A 24,563-nucleotide genomic window follows, 5' to 3' on the forward strand; every position below is an offset into this window, starting at 1 on the left:
TAAACAAATTGGCTCAAAAGTCACTCCCTTGACTGCCTTTACTTACCTGATTTTAATCCTGTGTATTTTGGTAATTCTTTTATTCTAAATCCTTTTAGCACTTATGTATTCTGCCAGTACTATATTAACATTTGAACGTTATATTGTGTATGTTGTTAACTCTTGAAGACAAACTCAGACAAGGAATGCAATGATTTGCATTATTACAATTCTCAACAAAGTATAGTACACATGAAGTAGACACCCATTGTTTTTCTAAGATCTTGCTTTGACATACTTTTATACCTTATATCTCATTTTCACAAAACCACTGTGTCAGGGCTACATTTAATTATGAATAACAAATCTCTGCCACGGTGACTTAACAAAGTCTTTATATTTCTTGTATATTAATAAGTCTGGAGATCCATGTTTGTTTCATTGATGCAGTAGCTTAATAACACTGGCTTTCTGATAATTCTTAGGTCATTCTCATGGTCAAAAGATAGCTGCTGTCATCCTAACTCTCACATTGGCACTTGAGAGAGAAGGGAGAAGAGTAGCACTGGCCATATCTCTTCTGTCATCCCCAGGAATCTCCAGTGTGCTGCTTATGTCTTGTTGGTCAGAGCTGGGTCACACGGCTGTCTCTACCTGAGAGGCAAGCTTGTCTGGGAAGGCAGGGAGCACGACGGTCATTGTTGCCTTAGGCAAACTACTGTTTTCTAGGGCAAAACCCATCATCTCCCTGAAAAAAAAACAAAACAGAACTAGGAACAGTATTCTGTCTGTGAGGAAGAAGGGAGAATAGATGATGAGGTACACAGTGAGCAGTATCTGCCACACAACCAAGCCTTGGCACCCTCATCTGCACACTGGAAATAAGAGCAGTACTCACCTCAGAGGATTAAGTGAGATAATAAAGCACTTAGCACAGTGTGTGGCAAATAGCAGTATTCAACAAAAAGTAGCTGGTTGGGTTATTATTTTGTCTTCAGTTCATGTGGTTTGATCTGAGAAATCTATGGGAAAGAAATGGCTGTTTTTCCCCTCTTCCCTCGTGAATTCTGCTGGACTTGGGAAGATAACCACTAGTTCTGCAACACTGCCTGTGTGGTAACCTTAGAACCCCTTTTTAGCATCTGTATTTTATTATCTACCATATACTTCTACCTTGCCATGATAGCAATTATATAGAATTTTCCCACACAAAGCAGTAGGACCTTCTAAATTCTGTAAATTCTGTTACAGTGGGTGGGGGCTAAGACAACCTTTCTAGTTATTAACTTGTCCTTTTGAGCCCACGGAAGATAATAAAAACTCTTATTTCTTGCATTTTTTAACCTTACCAAAAAGAAAACATACTTGCTCTAGTTTTCCAGTGTTGCAGGCTGGAGTAGATGAACAGACGTATAAGTTCTTTAACACACACATTTCCAGAAGCAGGAAGTATCATGCTAGAAGAGAAGCTCCAGCAGACTTGCTGTATCTAACTATTTCTAAGCCAGGCTCCTCGACCCTTTATTACTCCTGATCTAGGTCTGAATGCCTTAGCTGCTGGTAGCTACTTCTTTTTGATGTCCTGTCTTGCCCCTTTAGAATTTTATGATAGCACCATTTTGCTAGCTCCAAACTTGTCTCTTTTCAGTGTTCTCTCGGGCCACTACGAGTAAGCTTTCTCTATTTTGATCCACAGAGTAGAAGTTCCTGTTCTAGACTATCTCTAATGACTTAACTGATCAAGTTGGTAATACTGTGCTAGTGAAGAAAGATAAGTAGTTTGGCTTATGATATATATACTAAGGCTGAAAGCATACATTTTACGAAGATTTACTTAGAAGGGAATAATCCACAGTGTCATCTTTTAATTATTATGGATACTTGATTACTCATTCCTATCAAATAAAAAAAAAAGATGTTTACAATGCTGTGACCAATTGTGTTATGTATAGTTCGCAGGAGAAAAATATTGCATCTTTTTTCAAACAGTCAATATGCACTATTGAATGTCTTAAATCCCGTGGAGAATACAAATGAGGAGAAAACATGTTTCTTATTCAGAAAGAGCTTACAGTCTAGCTGACGATGGCTAGGGATGCAGAGGGACATTCACACATCCTCAGTATGAAGTGGTATTGAGTGAACCAGATATCACCAATGCCTAGTGTAGTTGTAAGTTTCTTTTTTTTTTAAAGATTTTATTTATTTATTCGACAGAGATAGAGACAGCCAGCGAGAAACGGAACACAAGCAGGGGGAGTGGGAGAGGAAGAGGCAGGCTCATAGCAGAGGAGCCTGATGTGGGGCTCGATCCCATAACGCCGGGATCACGCCATGAGCCGAAGGCAGAACCTTAACCGCTGTGCCACCCAGGTGCCCCGTAGTTGTAAGGTTCTTATGGAAGAGATAGGCACTCATGTATACAAGGTTATCTGAAGAGGCCTCCTTCCTTGGTTCCGTACAAGTTGAGAAACAAATAGTGAAGATGGAGCCTGAAGTAATTACCTTCTTTCCTGAAGGCTGATGGGTGTCTTTTGAAGTCTTAGCTAGTTTGGGTTTCTAAAAATGAATCCTAAGATTCATGTTGTGGCTGGCTGCACACTCAATGGGGCAGGATACTGTCTCTCGGAGGATGGAGTAGACCATAGATTCTCAATTGTTCTTCCTCTATTTACAAATCAGATGTTCACCGCCTCAGGGCCAGGGTGACAGGGTGGAGAGAGGTCTGGAGTAAAGGAATTGAGCTTCCTTCTGGTTGGGAATCATCAGGAGTGGGGGAAAAAGTGTTCCTAAATTTACACTCTAGTTCCAAAACATGCAAATTTCAGTAGACAGAGATGAAATGGGGAGGCATTTTAGACATGGAAAATTACAAATTTGTGGAGGAGTGAGGGGGTTACTTTCAGACTGTAGTACAGTGGGGTGCTAACCAAGTAATCTGTAACATCCTTAAGTTACGGGGTGGAAAAAAGGTAGGGTAGGATGTGGTGAAAGTATAATCTTACCCTGTTATAACTATAGTTTTATATCCATACCCTTATATAATTCTTATACTTAATGCTATATTAAAACTTCGGAGAAGAAAAGAGGCAATATGGGTAGCCTAACACCCACTACCATAATAAGTTGTGAAGGAGACTGTGGAATAGAAACCCTAGTTTTTGAAACAGTTTTATGTAAATTAAAATGTTTAACTAATATTTGTGTAAGATTATCTAATATTATCTAAGATTGAACCATGGAGAAGGTTATCAGAAGTTTGCCTGGGGCAGAAAGTCGGGTGGAAATCTGTGTTTTTCCAAAGGGCATTCCTTAGAGCTTGATGCTTGTGGAATCATAGAAATGTACACCCAATTTGGATCCATTGTTCCAGGTTCCCTCTTCCATTCCAGAGATTTAGATAACAAATGAATTCTTAGAAAAATACACTTGTAAGCAAGACCATCAGAAATCATACACAGCTCCAAATAAGGCTCTCAAGTGGCCATTACAAAAATATTTGAGTTCTTGGACTATGGCATGTTGTGTTTTTAAACAGAATCATCATTAGTAGGAACACAACTTCATTCCTTTGGGTCCAATTTGTGCTTGTCTTACATCTAATTACTTTTGGACTCAAAATAAGAAAGCCCTATTTTAAAACTGAAGAAGGCTTTGAAACAGTATTATTCATACTATAATTCTTTTTGAAGATGTTTCAACTGAAGCTTGAGATATACCAGTGATATGAAGAAATGATACAATGTAAGCAGTTTCTTGTTTTAAATAATAGTAACCATTTTGCATATACTCTGTAGCTAGTGAATATAATAAAAGGAAATATTATTTTAATGGGAAGGTTCTGTACGTGAAAGTTTTTCTTTATTATTTGCAAGCTAGGAGGAAGTCCCTTGGTATAGGGATTAGATGAGTACCTGAGTCCTATCTATGATAACCTTTTGCTAATTTTCTCAGCCTTTTTTTTTAAGCCTTTTTCCATTTTAATTGTGTGTATGAAGCATAATGTGTATACAGTAAAGTGCACCAAACACCAGCTCAATGAATTAGGACAAGGTGGACACCTATGTACATGCCAAAGATTAGAACATCTCAGTACCCTGGAAGCTCTGTGTCCCCTCTCAACCACCTTTTTCTCCTCCTCTCTAAGATTAGTCTCTACCCTGAGTTAAATGGTGCAGCTGAGTTTCACCTATGTTTAATGTAATATAAATTATGTATATATGTATATACAAAGGTAAAATACCTTTTGTGTTGGTTTTCTTTTACTCAACATGATTTTTGTAATATGTATCCATGTTACTGCTTGTAGCTATAGTTTATTCATTTTTCCTGCTATATATGTAGTATTTTATTGTAGAAATATACCATAAATTTATCCACCCTACTTTTGGTTATTGAAGTTTTCAGTTTCAGGCTGTTAAAATAATGCTGTGATGGAATTCTAGTGCTTGTGTTTTGATTTATATTGCATGTGCATTTCTTTTAGATACATATATGAGAACCAAATACCTCTCTCAAAGGGTACACGTATGCTTACTTTTTGTAGATAATGCCAAATCAGTTTCCAAAATAGATGTACCCATTCATGCTTTGACAGGAGGGTATAAGAATTGCTGTTACTCTGTATACTCACCAAACTTGAATATTGTTGGTCTTTTTAATTTTAGCCACTTTGGTGAGTATAGTGTTATCATAGTTTTGATTTTCCTTTCCATTAAAACTAATGATGTCAAGTTACTTTTCATGTTTGTTGGCAACGTGGATAGCCTCTTTTGTGAAGTATTCTAGTCTTTTGTTCATTTTTAAAATTTGTCTCTATTTTTCTAATTGATTTATAAATGTACTTCATATATTTTGGATATACACCGTTTGATAGTTACAAGTGAGTAACTGCCTTCTTCCACGCTATGGTTTGCCTTTTCATTCTCTTAAAAGTTGAATCTTTAAATGACTAGAAATTCTTATTTTTAATGTAAACCAATTTATTATCTTTTCCATGGTGTTTAGTGTTTTTTTGTGTGCTAAGAAATGTTTTCCGACTTGAATATCATAAAGATGTTCTCTTCCATTATCTTCTAAAAGCTTTGGTTGCTTTGTTGTGCAGATTTAGATCTGCAATCCACCTTAGATGACAGGAGTTAAATTTTATTTTTTTCTTCTCTATGTAGATATCCAAATGACTCAGTATTTTTTGGAGACCATCTTTTGCCATTGCTCTGCAATGCTACCTTTGCATTAACTCAAGTATCCATATGTGTGTGGTAGGTTTTTCAGATGCCTATTCTATTTGGTTTGGCTATTGTTTTATCAGGATCACGCTGTCTTTATTACTGTTGATTTGTAATGCGTTTTGACATCAAGTAGATCAAGTTCTTCCAGCTTGTTCTTTTTTAACTGTTTCAACTATTCTTGGCCTTTTTCATTACTATATACATTTTATATTCAGCTTATCAGCTTACACATACACACACAAACTATAGAACTTTTATTGGGATTGCTCTGAATCTACAGATCAGTGAGAACATTTTTCAATATTGGGTCTTCTAATTTACAGAAGACTCCATTTGTTGAGACTTTAATGTCTTTTAATAGTGTTTTATAGTTTTCTCGGGAGACAGCTTGTATATTTTTTATAGATTTATTGCTAGGAATTTGATATGTTTGATGCTATTATAAATGATACTTAAAGAAGTTTATTTTGGTAAATTGAAGTAAAACTGATTTTTGTAAATTTATTTTATAATCAACAACTTTCTAACTTCCCTCCTAATTAATATAATTTTTCTGTAGATTCTTTTGGGTTTTTTACAACTCTAAATGATGCCTGTTTTTTCTTTTCCTTTCCTTACACTTTTAGGTTTTTTTTCTTATTATATTAAGTATGCCTCCAGTCATGTATTAAATAGAAGTCTGAGATGTTAAATTGAGCATTGAAAGCAGTCATTCTTACCTTGTTTCTGATCCCAATGAGAAAGCTTTAAGAGTTTACCATTTTGCATGATGTTTGCTTAGGTTTTTTCCAAGAATGCTTAGGTTTTTTCAAGAAACCCTTAATAAAATTAATGCTGGTCTTTTCTGTTTCTAGTTTACCAAAGTCATTTGTTTGTTTTAAAGTCATGAATGAATACTAAGGGTATAAAAAGCTTTTCTTGCACCTATTGAAATAACCATATGATTTTTTTTTATTGTTATGTTGACTTATATTGGTGGATTTTTACATGTTGAATAACCATCTTTCTGGAATAAATCCAGCTTGACTATAAAAGCATTATCTTTTGTTATGCATCACTGAACTTGGTTTGGTAAAAATTAGTTTAGAAATTTTTCGTCCGTGTGCACCAATGGGTTTTGCATCATGAGTGAGATTAGCCTATAATGTTCCTTTTTGTACTGTCCTTTTCATGTTTTGGTATTGGAATTGTTTTGGCTTCATAAAATAAATGAGAAAGTTTTTGTTTATTTTCTGGAAGACTTTGTATGAGCTTAGAATAATTCCTTAAATGACATAAAATTCATTGTGAGGACATAATTGTAGGTTTGATTTCTAATTCTAAATAGATGAATTATGTAGATTTTTGTACTTCCTCTTGTGTAAGTTTTGGTAATTGGCATTTTTCTGGGAATTTATCCATTTCATCTACATTTCAAATTTATTGGCATAAAGTTGTTCATATTATCATTTTATGATCTTCATAATGTCTGTAGGATCTGTATTAGAGCTCTCATCATTCCTGATATTGGTTATTTGTGATATCTTTTTTCTTTTTTTATTAGTCTCAGTAAAAATGCATCATTTCTGTTAGTATTTTCTATAAGCAACTTCTGGCTTTATCCTTTCTAATGCATATATTCTATTTCATTACTTTCTGCTCTTTATTATTTTCTTCTATTTTCTTTGGCCTTGATTTGCCTTATTTTTCTAAATTTTTGAGATGAATACTTAGATTACGGACTTCCAGCATTGTTCTTGTCTAAAATACACACTTATAGCTATAAATTACCCCCTAAGTACAGCTCTGGTTGATCTTACATGTGTTGATACATAATTATATCCACTAGCATCCAATCAGAATGGTATCTGTTATCTATTAGGATGTTTCTCTTTGACCCATGGGTTATCTAGAAATATATTTCATAATTTTCTTTCCAAATATATGGGGATTTTCCAAGTATCTTTTTTTAAAAAAGATTTATTTATTTACTTTAGCGGGGGAGGGTCAGAGGGAGAGGAAGAGAGAGAATCTCAAGGATCCTCCCCACTGAATGTGGAGCCCAACAAGGGGTTCAGTCCCACGACTCTGAGATCATGACCTGAGCTGAAATCAAGAGTCCAATGCTCAACGAACTGAGCCACTCAGATGCCCCTGAAAGTATCTTTTATCATTGATTTCTAGCATAAGCTTTAATAGCCCAGCATATGCTCAATTTTTATTAGTGTTTCCTAAAAAATTGTATGTATTCTATAGTTTTTGGTTGCAGTGCTCCATATATGTTAATTAGATCAGGTTTATTAATTATGTCTTCCAATATTTTATGTTCAACTGATTTTTTTGTCTGCTCATTCTATCAGTTAATAAGAAAGTTGTATGAAAATCTTCCACGTTTGTGGATTTGTCTACTTTTCCTGGTAATTCTGTCAATTTTCTCTTTATATATATTGAAGCTATGTTATTAAGTACATACACACTTAGAATTGTTATATCTTTCTGATGAATCAAACCATTTATAATGAATGTACTTCTTTGTCTCTAATAATGTGGGGTTTTTTTGCCATAAAAGCTACTTTGCGGATTTAATAAAGCTATACCAGTTTTCTTTTGATTAGTGTTGAATGTTATGTCTTTTTCCATTCTTTTATTTTTGACCATTTCATATACTTATATTTCTTATATGTTTTCTATAAATTGAATATAATTGGGTTTTGTTTTTTACTCAGTTTGGCTTTCTGGGAGGAAGAAATCTCTATGGCTTGTTTGGAAGATATTGCTTCGCAGGGTTCCTGGCTGGCTCAGTTGGAAGAGCATGTGGCTATTGATCTCAGGGTTGTGAGTTCGAGCCCCACTTAAAAGAAGGAATATATTGCTTCTCACTTGATCTTAACCAAAAGGCCAAGAAGCAATGGAAAATATTGCTTCTCGAACCAATGCAAGTAAACATCTAAGAGAGAGGTGAGAGAAAACTTTAGAAAAGTAGTTTTGGGCGAGATTTTGGAGGACCTTTTAATGTCAAGATAAAAAGTTTGGCTTATATCTTCTTTCAGGGAACTCTTGAAGAGTTTTGAATAGGCAGGTGAGTGAAAAGGGTTTTAAGAGGGTTAAACCAGTAAGATTCAACTGGAGTAGGAAGTGTTGGAGGCAATGAAGATAGGTTCTGAAAGCATCTTAGTAATGTAACACCTGGAACAACAGTAGCTTACATAGTAAGCTTGCAGTGAAATATTTGATGACTAAATTAAAAGCCCAGGTGGGATGTGGTGATGGACCAGGTAGGAATACAGCAGAAGTGGCAAGGAATGACTGGAAATATAAAATAGGCAGAATTCTTTGTTTGTTTACATGTGGCTGGGAGGAGATTTATGTAAAAGATAATCCACAAATAGCTATAGATACCATGCTGAGATGTTTATATAGGTATCTATTACATGGGGCCTCAGAATAATAAATTAGGTAAGGAGACAATGATGAATATATTGATTATTAATTTATAAAGTTAAATTTTTTCTATAAATTTATAAAGTTAAATTATAAATAGTTAAACATAGGAGAAAATTGAAGATGAGTAGAACATTTTTCTTCACCACCACCTCGTCCAACTTTCAAACTACCGTGTTCACATTGATGTGTAGACCAGGATCCCCCAGGTCCTACATAGGGGCTTGCTCCACATCAGTGTTTTTGCAGGTACTTTTGACCAAAGAGCCCGAGTTTGCACATTTCCAAAAGAAGGCCATGTTACCCTACAGTAGCTAACTATTAAGTGTGTTTGCAACTTTATATTCTTACGTGGTGCCAAAGTAATTCCATGGCAAATAACTGAATATCTCTTGTTTCTGGGTTTGCTCTGATCTTCCCCCAAAACACAATTATTAATCTTTCCTGAATGGCTACTCATCCATTTTTCATTTTTGTGGATGTTAAAGAATGCAGATTTGTATCAGTTATTAGAATTTTAGGGAATTTTAGACTAATTAGTTAAAATATATGATAATTCTTTTAGTCATGATTATCTAGTAGTCTCTATCAGGCATTTCTATTGTGTTAATTTCTTGGATGTTTTAATCCACTATTTTTTGTTTTCTCTTTTGCCTTAAATCTTGGGTTATGAATTTATCTATAAAATTCCTGTGCAACTTGAGTTAGAGTGTTCTTCCAAAATAGTTTTGGATTTACTTCTGTGTGTACTCATTGGAGATCCTTGGCTTAGGGCTTAGTTCTTCATAATTTTTTGACTTGTGGCTTTCTAGACCACATGTGATTTCAATTCTCTGTTGTGCAGACCCAGATTATACATTCCCAAGGGATTTATTTTACCCCAACACAGATACACCAGTTTCCCTATTGTCTATTATCTTCTTTTGCTGGTGGAGAGTTTCTTTTTTTGCCCCCAACTGAGATTTTAGCCCTTCTAGTTTTATTCAGGGATCTTAATTTCAATTTTCCACCTTGCAAGAGCCAAGTTCTCATCTGTCCTTTGCATTCCCTTAAAAGCCAAATTCCTAGGTTGCAACTGTTAACCACCCATCATTAAGACAAATGCAGAGTAGCCTGTTCACTTGCCAGTCCTGTTTTTAGTTGCTTCAGTATTCTTGGCACCTGGATATTTTTTTCTTTTCTTTTCTTTTTTTTTTTTTTTAAGATTTTATTTATTTATTTGACACAGAGAGAGAGATCACAAGTAGACAGAGCAGAGCGGCAGGCAGGGAGAGGGAGAAGCAAGCTCCCTGCTGAGCAGAGAGCCCAATGTGGAACTTGAACCCAGGACCCTGAGATCATGACATGAGCTGAAGGCAGATGCTTAACCGACTGAGCCACCCAGGCTCCCCGATATTTTTCTTTTATATGGGCTTAGCTGTGCATTGTTTTCAAGTTTGTGTAATTTTTCTCAGCATTTCCAGCTAATCTAGCAGAAGAGATTTTTAATGTGTAGTCTGCCATATTGCTAAATTTCAAATCTTGAATTCTTTCCACATCTATAGAATTTTTTTTTCTCCACATATTTCCAGATATCTTTGATTTTATTTTTTTTAAAGGACATTGCATTTCATAGTTGGAGTGGCCTTAAAATGGGTTTTTTCCCCTTTTTTGATTAAACTTAAAACTATGATGTTGCTAGACCTTGCCACATCATAAATTCTACTCAGAGGCACGGAGGGAATAATTAACTTTAAATATTGAAGAAGACTAGCCCTTTTATCTTGGTCTGAGAAAGTAACCTTGAAAATGCCTCCGATGTGACTAAGGAACACCAAATTCAATATGGCGACTGTCTTGGGGTCTAGCGGAAAGAGGAATTAGGAATGAGATCATTAGGGGAGGCTTCAATTACATTTGTAATGTTTTATTTCTTAAGCTGAGTGGTGTATACCCCAGGGTTTATTATATTCTCTACATTTTAAAAATATATGAAATGCTTCATAGTAAAATATGATTGTAAAGGGAATTATCACCATAATGAAATAGTACTGTACATTTAGTTTCACATAACAGAAGCTACGCGGGGCATTTGTCACTGTCATGTGCATTTGTCAAGTGAAAAGACAGTCTTCCATATTAAGTAAAGGAGTAAGTTATTTCAACTACTGTTCACATTTAGTTATTTCCATATTAGACTTTGTTTCCCCGTGCCCGTTAAAAATGTTATATGACTGACCACATACTCCAGCCTATCCAGTGATCATGCTAGTTCCAACTTGGGGAGTAATTCTAGCATTATCCAGAATAACCACATTTTAAATATGAATCCTTCTGTGCTAAAAAAGTTCCTTTTAAATGTTTTCACAATCAAATTCTCCGCCTATTTTCGTTGTTCATGTTCATTGCAAGCATTGCTGTTGAGTGATCCTGTTCACTCACATCTTTAACACTGAAATATGAAAGGAAGGAAGGGCTGGTGTGCAGAAGCGTTCAGGTTCTTTCAGGGGTTTACTGAGGCCTGATCTTCTTGCTGCCTCGCATAGACTCCCTCTTGTCCTCATAGCAACATGAAAAACAGTGAACACTTAACGAGCGCTCTCTTTGTGCCAGTGATTGGGAGGCATTCTTTATGTATTATCATATTCAACCCCTGTAATAATCTTGTAGTTATTATTCTCCCCTTCTTAGAATGAAGGAAACATTGATTGCTTTGACTAAATGACGAAGTTGAATGCTTGGTGAAGTAACTTTCCTTCCTCTTTCTGTCTCTTTCTATAAAATATCATCTAGTGTTGATACCACCTTGCAGTAATCAATAATTTAATATTACTTAAGCATCAGAAACATTCACATAGCTGTGATGAAATGTAGGGTTTAGCTGATTTGTGTTTAGAAACAGTACAGAAGAGGGAAATACAAGGAATGGATGAATAGTCGAAAGCCAGCTGGGTCATCAGGATGCTGGAGTGTTTGGAGGGCAGAATGCTTGTTAGAATCAGCGGCCTGAGGCTGTTGTGGAGTACCTGTTGATGTTGATGGTATGTGTGGATAAGAGAGGTATGCAGCCTCTGGTTTTACGTTTTCTGTCATACCAAAGACTATTAAAAGGACAATATTGTCCTGGGATTCTCACCTTTGACCTAAACAGATAAAACCTTCCCTCTCACATCACTACTGTGAGGGGAGGGGGCGAAGCAGGGTGGGGACACAAAATAAAGAAATATGGAGAGGAGATCAGGCCATATTGCTTCCTATTTCTTTATAGACTAAGCCTGTTGCTTTTTAGAAAAAGAAAAAGAAGGCAGAATGGACGGGAGGGCTGGAGGGACAGAGAGGTGGAAAGCAGGAGAGATAGATTCAATACAGAGAAAAGTATTCACTTTATTTCTCTCTGTGACTTCTTACAGAATAAGGGGCTTGCATGACTATGTTGTGACTTTACAACTTTGAGAATAAATCAGTGTGATTTAATTTAAACTGAGCCTTGTAAAGAGCAAGAGTTCCCCAGTCTTTCTTAGAGAAACTCACATATCTCCAAACTTTGTCATGAACTGTTATTTCTAGGTCATACTGAGGCTTGTGTTCAATTGTTCTGGCCTTGTTTAAGTAATTCTGGGCCTGAGGCATGTAGACCTTTATGGCCTTTCGTTGGATTTGCAATATATCATACATAAATGAGTTAGTATAATCTTAATTAAAATAATACTTCATATATCCAATTTCATATATCCATTGTCACCTAAATGTGGTCTAATCTAAATCCCACTATGACTATAATTATTAATAATTATTAATAATTATTATGGGTCATAGGACCCCAAGGCATGAATAGGGATGTGAGCTGACATTGTCTTTTGCCTTCAGAATTTCACAGGTGTCCAAAAACATGGTAAAGATGTGAGAAGGGGCCAATCTAAGGACAAATGCCCCGAGGTGGCCAATAAATAGCTCTGTTTGTGTGAATATTTTGCTGCTTTGTAGTTAAAAAATCAGTAATTAAATTGAAATTAGGTCTTGTGGAAAACTGTGAATCTATTTTCTTCAAACTTTCTTAGAAAGATTTGAGTATTTTCAGCGCTCTCGCTGATGTCAGATTTTGAGCTCTCTGTTCTCTGATCCCTTGGGCAGCTGCTACCTCACTACCCCCTTCCCTTGTGTTTCTGATAAGGACGGTAGAAAATTTTACTGGGAATCTTTTACAGTCCTTTTGAAACTTTTTAATAAAAGTTTCTTTTAAAAATGCATTTCATTTTCTGCACACATAAGAGGTAAGTGAATTATTCAAATATTTTCTAAAGCACTTTATTGTTTATAAAGGCCATTCATGCCTGCTGCCTCATTTAGATGCTTAAAGCAACCTTGTCAGGCAGATAAGTCAGGTGTTGCCCCCGGAAACCGATGAAACTAAAACCAGAGGCAGCATGTGACCCAGGTCTTTTGACTCTTAATCTAGTGCTCTTGCCTTATTTCCACTCATTCCTTAACTAAATGCCAATGAAAGGCTTCTGTTTTAATGTGCACTCTTGGGTTTTCATATTATTGATAATAACTTTTTGAACCTTTATGGCATCATCAGGACTCTCACTGTTCATCAGACGGACAATTAATAGTTAATAAATGCTCAGTCTGCTTCCGTTAACTGACTTTGTTTTCTCTCCCTGTGTATGTTCTGGGTCTCAGAAGGGCAGGATCGAGTGTGAATGGAGTCAGTGGAGGCCTTATCACTAAACACACATTTAACTTATTGCCGCTGAATGGTAAGCGTGTAATAAATGCCAACTTCAGTGACCATTTCAACATGATACAGGACGAGATTCTTTTTTTTTTTTTTAAAAGATTTTATTTATTTATTTGACAGAGATAGAGACAGCCAGAGAGAGAGGGAACACAAGCAGGGGGAGTGGGAGAGGAAGAAGCAGGCTCATAGCTGAAGAGCCTGATGTGGGGCTATCCCATAACGCCAGGATCACGCCCTGAGCCGAAGGCAGACGCTTAACCGCTGTGCCACCCAGGCGCCCCAGGACGAGATTCTTAATCGGGATTCGAAGATTTAAACATCTTCTTCATTTAGTGGGAACTAGGCGTGGCTGCACACAATTCAAGTCACTTCTTCCTAGAACTCGGGTGCCCGGTATTTTCTTGTGTCATCATCCCACAAGAGCAGTGTTAGCCCCGAGAATGCAACTGTGATGCCCAAAGGTTGTGAACTCTAACATCACTGTGTTTATTTTTATGAGAATCAGGTCAAGATTAGCCTAAGCAGAGGCACCAAATAACTTGGGATCACAAGCAAAATGGGAAATAAAATGTGTTTTATACTGAATCTTTACAGATGGATTTTGCAAAGAACAGTTAATTAACTGTGGGACCAACTGGGGATACATTTTTAATGATTTGCAGGTAGTCTAGAGAAAAGCTAAGTAAAAAAATTCCAGCCCTAACTGCTCTTCTAAAATGGACTAAGAACGATAGCAGTGAATTAAAATAACCTGTGAATTTTTCTAACCAAAATAAAAATACCAGTTATGAAATATTTCTTTTACTCTTTGCCAATTCTTTAATAGTCCATTAGGTATTTCTAGGAGGTGGAGTAGTTGAGATGAAAATTCGAGCTCAGAAACCTGAAAGGCCAGAATCTTGAATAAACTGATTGAGGCGAGATGGAACCGTGTGTGACGGGAGGCTTTTTCTGTGGTAGAGTTGCCCTCAAACTGGGCATGTGTTTCACTTGGATAAGTCTTTGAAAGTTCCAGGAATCAGTGAAAAAAGAGACTTGAAGGAACATAGAAATAACTAGTCTAATCCTACTATAGCCTAAGAGTAGGCCACTTCCTGGAGGGGGAATTCAGTTCTTTCTGTATGACTTAGTTAAAGTCTTCTGTCCATTTCAGACGAAGAGGTAAGTCACTCAGCGTGGTTCAAGAATCTGCTCTTTTAACCCACTCCTCCCTCGTTATAAAACCAGATGTCTTACATACTGCCCCTCCTTCCCCTGACCTAGAAATTACTGATTGTGTTGTTTTTTGTGTCGCAGAGAAAACTAGAATGAGTGTCTGGCCTTTACACTGGATTTCTTTTCAGCTCCATAGGCCAATATTTAAGAACATTTTAATCTTCTTTCTGTCACTTGCACTGGAAATGCTGGGAATTACATGGTTAGTAATTATATGATTAGTAATTAGGTGTCCAACAGTGAAGCTGAATATAGTTTTATTCTTGTATTTTTTTCCCTTAGGTAGTACATGGGAGTGATTTTCAACTCCCAGGTCCTTCCCACAGCTAGTTTGTTGGGTTTTTTAAAAAAACTTCTTCACTGCAATAAAAATAGTTCATTTACAGGGTCCCTTCTTTTGTGAGCTGGTTTATAACACAGGATGCTGGCATGGTATTTATACCTACATAGATAGGTTTAAAAAGGAGATGCACTCATATGGGACATTATTTCATTGAAGACCATTTTCCTCTAAGTGACAACTTTTATCTTCTTTCTTTTTATGACTGCTTCTTTAAATAGCAGCCATTCCTAGTTTCATTCTTTAAATACTCCCCTAAAGGAGTAAAGCTAAAATAGGCGCCTTGAGCTTTTCTTGTACCAAAGAGATTTTATTTTAGAAAGAAAGGGAAAAAATCAGATTTCCTTGAGGCAAAAATTGGAAATTTGGCTTTACTTAGGGCTCCTTAAACCACGAGTCACTGAAAGCAAAAATGAGATCGAATTATGGAATGTTAGCTCTCAAAATTACTTTGTTAAACTTCTTTATTTAACAGACAAATAAGCCAAAGCCCTATGGGCTAGCCAGTTCTCTTGCAGGTTACACAGATGGACGGTGGGGAAGTCTGTGGGGATTTCTCTCGACTCAGAGTGATTCTGTTTAACCCTTAGTATTTGGTGGGCTCTGGCTTAGAAAGCAGCAAAAGAAGGGAAGCTAAGTAAAAACAACCCATGACAGGTTTATGGCCAGTTTGTTAAGTGAAATCCTTGGCTTGACACTGTATTGCTCTCTTTGCTGGATGTGGATTGACAGGTATTGATGAAATGTCTTAGGTTCTAATTCAAAATGCCTGGTGACAAAGTGTAACTCTGACAAGTCGAGGTTATCAGCAAACCACAGGGTGAGTCTGTGGACTGTAGCCTGCAACAGCCATTATACTGTCTCTAGCAAGCTTCTGCTTTAACAGGGATGTACTTGATCTCTTCACCCCCCCAAGAGTAGATTAAGTGCTTCAGTAAATATGCCATTAAGATGCTTTGTTGTACTAAGCCACTGGTACACACCTCAACTGCACTGGAAGCAGAGGGCCTTCAGCCAGCCACCCAAGAAGCGTTACAAATGGCCTAGAGAAATGCCTCGTGCTGTGTGTGCTTGGATATTGCATTATTAAATACAGTTTTTCTATTGGTTTGAGTAAAACCAGAGTGGAGGAAATAGCAAATTCCTTTCTAGTCTACGCTAAATGAGTCCCTCTGCCACCACGTCCACTTTGTTGTGGTTCTGCCTACATTAATTCCCTGACTTTGTGCCGAGTCAGACTGTAGGTTTCAGAATACCCTTTAACCACTAGCTAAACCTCTTTGGGATTTCATTTCCTTATGAAGAAGATGAAGAAGCTAAATTGGAAGTTTTAGAAATGTTTACCATGGATACACTATGTCGGTTGTCTGCTGTTTTCTCTCTTACCTTTTCTGGGCATAATTCTCATGATAATAGAAACAACATGGTGATAGAATTTTGCCACCGCATGAAACCCAAGATACCATTTAACTCAATCCTTCATTTTAGAGGTGAAGAAATTATAGGTCAAAGATGAGAAGGGGCAGTCATTTGTGATGCCTGTGCTATCTTAAAGGAATTCACTATCTGCAGCTTATTTTTTCCTAAAAATTTAAACCTATTTATCCTCTTTTTTTTTTTTTTTAAGATTTTATTTATTTGACAGAGAGAGAGACAGCCAGTGAGAGAGGAAACACAAGCAGGGAGAGTGGGAGAGGAAGAAGCAGGCTCCCAGCGGAGGAGCCTGATGTGGGGCTCGATCTCAGAATGCCGAGATCACGCCCTGAGCTGAAGCCAGACGTTTTACGACTGAACCACCCAGCCGCCCCCCTATTTATCCTCTTAAATCCTTAGTTATGATTTGCTTTTCATCACCTTCTAGTGGTTGGTATGATTTGTGTGAGAAAACTTGGATACAAAGAGATGACTTGGCCAAAGTCAGAGATTGAGGTAAACTAGAGAAAAGCCTGGTGTTGAATTTTGGGGTGCTAATCCAGTGAAGAAGCCCTTTTTACAAAAGACTTACACTCCTTTCTTTTGATATTGAAAAAAAAATTAATCTGCATTTTTCACATTGATTTTTTTGCATAGATTTAAAAAAATTTTTATCTTAATTTTTTTGCTTAAGTGTAGTTGACACACAATGTTACACTAGTTTCAGGTGTACAACAGAGGGATTTGACAAGCTTATGCGTTATGCTGTGCTCACCACCCCCATAGCTACCGTCTGTCACCATACAAGACTATTACAATATCATTGACTATGTTCCTTGTACTGTACCTTCTATTCCCGTGACTTGTTCATTCTGTAACTGGAAGCTTGTTACAAGGGAATCTCCCATTCCCTTTCACACATTTTTTTCCAGCCCCCCCACCCCTCTTCCCTCTGGCAGCCATCAGTTTGTTCTCTGTGTTTACATGTCTGATTCTGCTTTTTGTTTGTTTATTCATTTTTTAAAATTCTACTTATGAGTGAAATGATATGGTATTTGTCTTTCTTCAGTCTGACTTATTTCACTTAGCATAGTACCCTTTAGGTCTGTCTGTGTTGTTGCAAATGGCAAGATCTCATCCTTTATTATGCTGCTTAATATTTTATATATTTATGTAAATATATATATTTAATATATATATATAAAACACCTGCCTTACCTATTCATCTGTCAGTGGATTCTTAGATCGCTTCCATATCTTGGCTATTTTTAATAATGCTGCAATGAACATAGGGGTGTATATATCCTTTCAAATTAAGGCTTTCATTTTCTTTGGGTAGTGGAATTATTTGGGTAATACGGTATTTCTGTTTTTAATTTTTTGAGGATCCTCCATATTGTTTTCCACAGTGGCTACACCAGTTTGCATTCCCACCAACAGCATATGAGGATTCCTTCACTCCACATCTTCATCAACACTTGTTATGTCTTGTCTTTTTTATTTTAGCCTTCCTGACAGGTGTCAGGTGATACCTCTTTGTGGTTTTGATCTGCATCTCCCTAATGATCAGTGATGTTGAGCATCTTCTCATGTCTGTTGGCCATCTGGATGTCCTCTTTGGAAAAATGTCTATTCACGTCCTCTGCCAATTTTTTAATCATGTTGGTTGTTTTTTTTTTTTTTGGTGTTAAGTTATGTAAGTTCTTTGTATATTTTGGATATTAACTCCTTATTTGATGTATCATTTGCAACTATCTTCAGTAGGTTGCCTTTTGCTTTATTGATGGTTTCCTTTCCTGTGCAAAGGCTTTTTATTTTGATGTAGTCCCAATAGTTTATTTTTGCTTTTGTTTCCCTTACCTGAACAGACATATCTAGAAAAATGTTACTATAGCCAATGTTAGAGAAATTTCTGCCTGTTTTCTCTTCTAGGTTTTTTATGGTTTCAGGTTGCTCATTTAGGTCTTTAGTTCATGTTGACTTTATTTGTGTGTATAGTGTTGGAAAATGGTCCAGTTTCATTCTTTTACATGTAGCTTTCCAGTTTTCCCAGCAGCATTTATTGAAGAGACGGTCTTTTCCCCATTGCGTATTCTTTCCTCCTTTGTCGTAGATTAATTGACCATATAATCATGGGTTTATTTCTGGGCTCACTGTTGATCTGTGTGTCTGTTTTTGTGCCCATGCCATACTGTCTTAATTACTACAGCTTTGTAGTATATCTTGAGATCAGAACTTGTGATACCTCCAGCTTTGTTTTTCTTTCTGAGGGTTGTTCTGACTATTCCAGGTTTTTGTGGTTCCATACAAATTTTAATATTATTTATTCTGGTTTTTGAAAAATGCTGTTAGTATTTTTATAGGGATTGCATTGTATCTGTAGATTGCTTTGGGTAATATGGACATTTTAATGATATTAATTCTTCCAATCCAATTCCAGCATGGAATAACTTTCCATTTATTTGTGTCACCTTCAGTTTCTTTTGTCAGTGTTTTATAGTTTTCAGAGTACAGGTCTTTCACCTCTTTGGTTAAGTTTATGCCTAGGTATTTTATTATTTTTGGTGTAATTGTAAATGGGATTATTCTAATTTCTCTTTTTGCTACTTCATTACTAGTGTATAGAGATACTACTGATTTCTGGTTATTAATTTTGTATCCTGCAACTGTACCAAATTTATTTATTCTAGTAGTTTTTTGGTGGAGTCCTTAGGGTTTTCTATGTATAGTATCATGTCATTTGCAGATAGTGATAGCTTAACTTTTTCTTCACCAACATGGATGCCTCTAATTTCTTTTTGTTTTTCGATTGCTCTGGCTAGCACTTCCAGTACTGTGTTGAATAACAGTGGTGAGAGTGAACATCCTTGTCTTGTTCTAGATTTTGGAGGAAAAAACTCTTAGTTTTTCTTCATTGAATAAGATATTAGCTGTGGGTTTTTCATACATGGACTTTATTATGTTGAGATATGCTCCCTCTAAGCCCACTTTTTATCATGAATGGGTGAGTTGAGAGTTTTTGTCATGTATGCATGTTGAATTTTGTCAAATGCTTTTTCTGCATCTCTCGAGATGATCATGTGATTTTTTTATCCTTCATTTTGTTGATGTGATGTATTATGTTGCTTGATTTGGAAATATTGAACTATCCTTGCATCCCTGGGATAAATCCCACTTGATTGTGGTGAATGATCCTTTTAATATATTTTTGAATGAACTTTGCTCATATTTTGTTAAGGATTTTTGCATTTGTATTCATCAAGGATATTGGGCCGTGGTTTTCTCTTTTTTTGTAGTTTTCTTATCTGGTTTTGGAACCAGGATAAAGTTGGGTTTGCAGAATGCATTTGGAAGCTTTCCTTCCTCTTCTATTTTTTTCTTTAATAGTTTGAGAAGAATAGGTATTAACTCATCTTTAAATGTTTGGTAGAATTCACCTGTGAAGTCATCAGTCTTGGACTTTTATTTTTTGGTAATTATTGATTATTGATTCAACTTTGTTACCAGCAATTGGTCTGTTCAGATTTCACATTGATCTTTAATAATTTCATCAGGTTCGAGAAATACTCTGAAAAGTCAAATACATCCTGCTAACTTTCTCAAACAACTTTTCAAATGGCTTACCTGGAATGACTCATTGACTTATTATTAGTTCAGATAATTTTATAACCTGTTTGTCTTTTGGGGAAAAGGGGTGGTTATGATTGATTTCAGTGAAAGACTTCAGGTTGAATTGATAGAACCAATGATGAACATAAATGTAGAAAAAGTGTTGTTTATAGAAGGGTTTTTCAAAAGGAACCATAGTGATACTAATCTCCAATAGTGTAAGAATTGATCTACCTCAGCTCTAGAGTCATACGATGATCTCTTTGTGTAGCTGATCCTTGAACAACATGGGGGTGAGGGCTGCTGACCTCCTGCATAATTGAAAATCTATATATAACCTTTGATTCCTAAAAACTTACTGTTGACCAGAGGCTTTACCAATAACATAAAAGTTGATTAATACATATTTTGTATGTTACATGTATTATATACTAGCTTACAATGAAGTAAGCTAGAGGGAAGAAAATGTTAAGAAAATCATAAGAGAAAATACATTTACAGAATTGTACTGTATTTATTTTAAAAAAATCTGTGTAGTGGCTCCATGCAGTTCAAACTCATGTTGCTTAAGGGTCACGTGTATTCTATAGATTGGAGTCGTTTACCCCATTGGGATCTCATGACTCTTTATTACCACTTAAAGCTTAAAAAAAGAAGAAAGGAAACAAAGGCCATTGTTCTTAAGCAAATCCTTTTTTCTGAATTAGCTCTAAGGATATAATCTATTTTACATGAAGAATGAACAGGTTTTAGGAGTGATGTATTATTGACCAGTATTACTCTCTTTATTCAGAAAAAAAAACATAGTTAAAAATAATAAAGTGATGGGATTGTGGTGACTTTTTTACAATAAACATGTTACTTTTATTATTTTATTTAAAAATATCAGAATTAAAATACTATGGCTTTTTATAGTGATTTTGTTTTCTGATCAGATCACGTATTAGTGCTCCCATAAGACCGTGTATCATCATACCATCACTGAATTTCATTTCTATTTAAGTTAATAAAGTTTCAGGAATTCTTGACACCAGGAATACAGCAATGACTGGCAGCCATCTTCTAATCTTGTGAAAATGTTGTAATACTCATTTGCACTGTCTTCTCCACAGAGACCATGTTTTATTTATCTTTGTATCTTCAGTTCATAGAACAATGATACACTTAATGACTATCTTTTGAATGATCTATTTATTAAATTCTATAATCCCGGTGTACATTTTGAGTTCCTTATGGATAGGGCAAAATTCGAATTCTAAATATATATAAAACAGAGTAGTGTCCTAATTTGGCATTATTGCTCCATCACGTATAACTTGATACAGCTGTTAAATAAATGGGAGGATGCTGCAAGGCATGGTAACTGGTAGAGAATGCGCACTTCTCGACGCTGGTGACATGGTTTTATTAATACGAACCACGATTTTCCTTTGGAAGCTGCTGAACCTATTGCCTACTCACTGTCAGAACAGTTTAGCATCAACTGTGCTACAAGGAAAACCATTGTATTTCACAGACATTCTCCAGTATTTAAATGAACAATACTAAGTAACCCCATACAACAGGTCAACTCATTCAGCTATTGGAATGTATATTTTGCAGCTAACTTACGCTGGTGGGTCCATCAGGGATACAATTCTACTTAAAAACAAAACAAAACCAAAACCAAAAAAAAAAAAAAAACCCAAAAAACCCCAGACATTCACCAAAGGCCAGGCTGAACTGCTTTTATGGTCAAAGCAGCTCATTGGTAGTTTATAGAGTGCCTGGCTCTCTAGGAACCACCCTCCTCCCTGCTTACAGAAGGGGATCCTAATCCCTCCTGCCAGCGGCCTTGCTGAAGATTACATGAGTCTTATCGATTCTGAGTAAAGCCGCCAGCTGCCTTGACTGGAAAATAGATAAGAGAAACATTCCTGAGGAGAAGGAGTGGTGCAGGCTAGGAGGGAGTTGAGCAGAGCTCCTGGAGGGAGCTGAGGGGATGAAGTCCAAAGAACAGATACACCCACAAAACAAGTTTGGGTAGTGAACAAAAGCTCTTCTGTGCCTGGGTTGAAGTAGGATAACAAGGGGAGACCCCCATGGGGGTGCAGGAGGAGGATGACCAAGGGGCGCGGTCACTGCTTACCAGGGGATGGTGGCAGAGGGAAGAAGGGTTCAGCTTCCAAATCTTTCCTGCCTTTGCCTCTAGGGTCTTCCTTGCAGGGCTGTACCTTTGTTTCTGCCAATTGGGGTGGCTGACATAAAGGAACACAGACACCAGGAGAACAGTTCTGAAGCTGGGGCAATACTGTGGCCCATCAGGGAGATGCTACTCGTGAAGCAGTGTTGCAAGTATGAATGAAGCCTGGTAACAGATAACACCAGCCTCCGGACCTCAGGCCCAGGTTGTCTTCCATCGTTGATGGCACGGGACCCTAGGGTGTCAACTGAATACACACCTGAGTATTTGAGCAGAGTCACTGTTACATTTTGAGAAAACAATTTGGCCTTGTTTATTAGGAAAACCCTATGTCCTTTTCTGCACAGAGGTAGAGAATACCTAGTGGAGAATGTCAGTTTCCTAGGAATTTTAAAAACATAGGGTTCTGCTACATGTGTGGCATTATTTTAATAAACACTATCAAATTTTGGCATCTCAGATACCAGTAGAGAATTCACTTATGAAATGACAGCAGTTTGCTTGCCAAAGCATGGCCAAAACATCTGTTAGGTTAAAGAAAGCTGATAGGGCTGAAGGTCAAGTCAACGCTGTAGAAAAACTTTTGTGTTTCGATGGAAAACTAACCTTATCTGGAGCATACCCTTCCAAATGATCAGATTCTAGCCCAGAGCAGTGTCTTTGAGCTATTCTGCCACTCTGTAAGTCTCAGGGAACTAATAGATACGTATATTATGTCTGATCCAGCAGTAATTTCAATTTACTTCCTATGCCACATGGAAAAACTAGTTTTGCCCTATTTGCAACATTCCTTTAATCCTTACGAATTTGTGCTGTTTTGACTTTTCCTTTGAACTGATTTATAACATCTCCCTGGTTCCCTCATATCATATGATTTAAAAAATTCTTTAACCCATGTTAATTTTAATATCTGTGTAGGAACCATGATTTTACCTTTTTCTAAAACTTATTTTTAACAACTTTCTTTTCTGCTAGGCTCTCAGAGCACTTTTTCTCTACCAAAGGTAAGAAGAAAAACTAATATTTACATATTTTACCAAATATTCTTCAAGTGACCCAAGGAATCTTTGAGGTCAGTTCATCAGGAAGAAAATTACTATAGCCTCATGCAAGCTCCCCCACTAGCCTGACACTTTCATCATTTGCCTTGATGTTCTGGTGCTCTCTTTGGTGCCTCTGTTCTTACCACGCACATTCATGTGAGCTGTTCTCTCTCTGGGGAGGTTTGCTTTAGGGCTTCTGAGCTTCAGTCAGGTGAAGTTTGCCAGTTCCCACCTCTTTTGGCACATTGTGGGGCATTGTGATCTGCCCTAAGTTCCTTTTGAGGAAGGTAGACCATAGTAATTCATTAAATAACTGCCCTGCCCCTCCATTTTCCTACTATCAAAGCCGAAAGATCTTAGGGTTGCTCCGATGAAGTTCAACTTGACTAATTTTATCTAAAAATGACTCAGGATGTAAGGAACTGTCAAGAACTATAAAGAAAACTTATTTCACAAATTTTGCTCATGCGTGAAGTATTTTAGGTGTTGTTTTGTGACTTAGTTATCCATTTTTGCAGTTCACTCAGTGTTTACTGAAGCCTGCTGTGAGCTAATAATCAGGTAAGAAGCCTCTGTCTTCAAGGAAGTCATAGGAAAAAAACTCACATGTACAGCTAACTATAAAATAGTGTGAGAGATCATCCAGTAGCGGTGGCCAGTGAGGAGACAAGGGCACCCTCGTGGGACGCCATGCTTTTCTTTGATGTGCAGAAAAGACTGGGCCTTAACTTAGATCATTGGGTGACAGTCCAAAGTGCTGAGCAGACTAACCAGATTCCAAGTTGATGCCATGCTTTTGAAAAAGAATGGATAGAATGTGCACCTGGAATTGGTGGTATCCATGGAGAAAAAGCGCCAGAGAGAATTTGGTGATTTCCTAGAATGTCTCCTTAGGCAGGAAATGATGAAACCCCTGAGTGACATCAGGAGGCAGCAGGATAAGCTAATAAAGGAAGGGAAATACACACCCCCACCTCACCACTTGGGCAAAGGAGGATCCTAGCCCCTGAGCAGAGCTGGTGACTGGAGGCTGATTTTCATGTTCTCTCTTCCACTGGGAAGTTCACTTACTGTAAACTTCTTTGTGAAAATACCTACAAATAAAGAATTGCTCTCTCCTATTAAAAAAAAAAGTCATGTGACAGATGACTGGATTAAGAAGCTGTGGTCCATATATACAATGGAATATTACTCAGCTATCAGAAAGAACGAATTCCTCAACATTTGCTGCAACATGGACGGCACTGGAGGAGATAATGCTAAGTGAAATAAGTCAAGCAGAGAAAGACAATTATCATATGATTTCTCTCATCTATGGAACATAAGAACTAGGATGATCGGTAGGGGAAGAAAGGGATAAAGAAAAGGGGGGTAATCAGAAGGGGGAATGAAACATGAGAGACTATGGACT

The 24,563-nt window shown here is 36.8% G+C and overlaps 1 protein-coding gene and 1 pseudogene across 1 annotated transcript in view; both read left to right on the forward strand.

Annotated features, from left to right (window-relative positions):
- ANAPC10 (anaphase promoting complex subunit 10) overlaps nucleotides 1-24,563 on the forward strand; it is a 240,135-nt gene that overhangs the window by 93,627 nt on the left and 121,945 nt on the right. The window lies entirely within an intron of this gene.
- LOC100479066 lies at nucleotides 23,843-24,155 on the forward strand (annotated as a pseudogene).

Source organism: Ailuropoda melanoleuca, chromosome 5 (assembly GCF_002007445.2).
Source record: "Ailuropoda melanoleuca isolate Jingjing chromosome 5, ASM200744v2, whole genome shotgun sequence".
Taxonomy (NCBI): Eukaryota; Metazoa; Chordata; class Mammalia; order Carnivora; family Ursidae; genus Ailuropoda; species Ailuropoda melanoleuca.